Raw genomic sequence first — 3329 nt, forward strand, 5'->3', positions numbered from 1 at the left:
CTCCAGATGAGACTTAGGGGTCCGTAAAGGGACTTGGGGGCACAGAAGGGAGGTGATTGGCTGCCTCTTGAGGGTCTGCTGCAGCTGCTGCCCCTCCAAGGGGGGGTGTCCCAGGATCTTCCAGGAGCCCCTCCCTGGCCTGGGGCCACGGTGATGCCCCCTCCCTCCGACCCCTGGGATCTGCCAGCTCACCTGTCTTGCCGTAGTAGCAGGGGGTCACCCTGTCCTGGGGATCGAAGCAGCAGCCCCAGTGGGAGCACTGGCCGTGGCTGAGCCAATGGGAGCTGCAGGGAAGTCGGTCCGCCAGCTGCACCGCTGAGCACCGGCTGGGGCTGGGGGGATCCAGGACTGGGGGTGGGGGAGAGGGCAGCCATGGGGCACCCGCAGCAGACTCACAACTGCTCAGGAGGACCCCACGGGCATCTCCCCTTGTCCTGCAGTAGCATCAGGAAGCTCTCATTTGGGGGCCACAGGGACCGGGGCCATCTCTCTGCAGAGGCAGTTGGCCCAGGAAGGCTGTGGGAATCCAAAGCCCCCCCCCTTTGGCACCCCACATCTGATGGTGCCAGTGGGCCTTTTGTAGCCTCTCCTTCTCCAGCAGACTCCAGAGCCCACCCTAATGGCTGCACCCCTTTGAGGAGGCTGTGCTGCTTGGGGTCCCCCTCCCAACTTCCCTGGGCCGCTGCATTGAGAAGTGCTCCTCGGGGTATTCTGCCGGGGGCTCCCCCAGAACCCTTCCTGCAAGGGGCTCCCTTGCTCAAAGCCAAAGAGGGTCCCTGGTTGAAGGGAACATAGAAGCTGGGGGCTGAGAGGCCCCACAGCGCTGCTCCATGGGCCCCGGGACAGAGAACCCACAGCGGAGACCGGCCGGGCCAGCAACCATCACATGTTGTTCTCTTGGGAGCCTCTTGGGAGCTGCCTCGTTTGTGCAAATGGCCCTCCCTGGAGACACCCTGAGCCAGCACCCTCATTTCCCTTGCTGGGGGTGAATTTGGGGCTCCCCTGTGGGGCAGCCGTGGGATCTTGGAAGTGGCTGATCTCCCCAGCCCTCCTTTGCTCCCGGCTGTCTCAGGACCTACCATCGGGCAGCACCACTGCAGCCTGAGGCTCCAACCCCATCCCAGCGGGGGCCACCTTGGCAGTAGCAGCCATCAGAAGCACTAGGAGCGTGAGGTAAGCCATGCCAGCTGGCATCTACCTGGCAGGAGGCAGGCAGGGGTCTGGGCCTCCTCCAGTTGCCAGGGCCAGGGTGGGCTTCTCCCACATCAACAGGCCCCCTTTGTGACCTCATCTCCCCCTCCTGGCCTGCAGCAGCTTTGGGCACAAGGGCAGCTGGACAGGAAGCCCCCCCAGGCCTGGCTGTGGCGGGGGAGGCGGATGATACTGGCAGGAATAGCTAACACCCTAGAAGATAGGCTCAAGATCTAGATGGATCTTGACAGACTTGAACATTGGGCCCTATCCAACAAAGTGAAATTTAATGTAGAGAAAAGTCTTACACTTAGATAAGAAAAACCAAAAGCACAGCTATAAACTGGGGGAAACCAGGCTTAATAGCAGTGACTGTGAGAGGGATCTGGGAGTCTTAGTGGACAACCAGCTAAATAGGAGCCAGCCGTGTGCAGCGGCAGCCAGAAAAGCCAAGGCAATCCTAAACTGCATTAACAGAGGGATACAATCAAGATCAAGGGAGGTACTAATACCACTCTATAAAAGCCTTAGTAAGGCCACACCTAGAGCACTGCATCCAGTTTTGGTCACCACACTATAAAAAAGATGTGGGGACTCTGGAAAGAGTGCAGAGAAGAGCAACCAGGATGATGAGGGGACTGGAGACTAAAACATATGAAGAACGGTTGCAGGAACTGGACCTGGCTAGTCTAGTGAAGAGAAGGACCAGGGGAGACAGGAGAGCAGTCTTCCAATATTTGAGAGGCTGCTACAGAGAGGAGGAAGGGGGCCAAGCTGTTTTCCAAAGAACCTGAAGGCCAGACAAGGACTAATGGATGGAAACTGACCTAGAAATGGGGAGGAACTTTCTGACAGTGAGAACAATTAACCCATGGAACAGCTTGCAACAGACATGCTCTAGGAACCCAGGCGACAGGGGCAGCGTCTGGAAAGCCCCATCTGTTTTCCCTGCCAGCCTCTTTTCCCAACCCTGGGAAACACCCCCCCCCATTGTTTAGAAGTGGGGAGAAGACCCCAGGCCTCTTCAGGCTGGCTGCCCTCAGAAAACCAGGCCCCCCACCCTGCCTTGCATGGGGCTCCCCAAGGCAGAAGCAGCCTCTCCTTGCCAGAACAGCTTCACGTGAAGGCAGTCTGCACAAACACCCTCTGGCTCCAATAGAGGAGAATCTTTGTGGCTCAGGGTTGAGCTGAGGGGTCCCTGGTGGTCTCTCCTCATGGTGGTTTTCTTGCAGACGTTTCATTGCCCAAACTAGGTAATGTCATCAGTGCTAGAAGGGACGGTTTTTTTTGTTTAGGTAAACCCACTCCTTACTAGCACTGAAGTTACCTAGTTTGAGTGATGAAACTGCAAGAAAACTTCACCTGCTCAAATATCACCAAAGACACCCCCTCCCCCTCCCCACCCCCGGACTTTCTGCCTCCCTCCCTCCCTCCCCACTGCTCAGGGGCAATCTTCATGCAAAACCAGACTATTAAAAATATCAGCAGAAAAAAATCAGAATATGCAAAAGCTGCCAGTTAAGTTTAAATTTGACGCCCCCAAAGGACACTCTGCACATGGCCAAGAACAACCTTTCTGCGAACGGTGTTTCCAGAGGACGCTTTCTTTTAAAAACCCCTTAGTTGTTCTGGGGAAAACACTCTGTGCGTGCTCGGAGGGAAGGCTCTCCCCAGCCCGGCCGGAGATTGAGAGGAGGGGTCTCTCCCTCAGGTCACAAGCAAACTTTCGGCCCAGGGGAGCCAAGGCGGGGCAGGGAGGTTTATTCCCCCAGCCTCAGGCAACCCTCCTGCAGGCCCCACGGGGAAACTCTGCACATGCACGGAGGGCGCCCTCGGGTTCGGATCCTCTTCGGGAGGCTGCTGTTGCTCCAGATGCGCGCCTTCTTTCAGACTCCGCAGCAAACCCTCAGGAACATCAACGCTTCCGTCCTTTTGCGCATTTCCTCCCGTCCCACTGGGTCTGGGCGGCATCAGCCCAGCACTCTGCCCACGCTCAGAGGCGCCCTTTCCTCCTCCGGAGCCTTCCCCGGCGCCCCCCCCCCGTGGCCACGCCCAGCCGCCCCTCTCGCTCGCTGACTGGCGGGCTGCAGCGCAGGGGGCGGGGCCCGCGCGAGGGCGCTGGCGGGGCCCGGCGGGTG

The sequence above is a fragment of the Pantherophis guttatus genome, chromosome 1, assembly GCF_059756535.1.
Source record: "Pantherophis guttatus breed Tessera chromosome 1, ASM5975653v1, whole genome shotgun sequence".
In the NCBI taxonomy this organism is placed as follows: Eukaryota; Metazoa; Chordata; class Lepidosauria; order Squamata; family Colubridae; genus Pantherophis; species Pantherophis guttatus.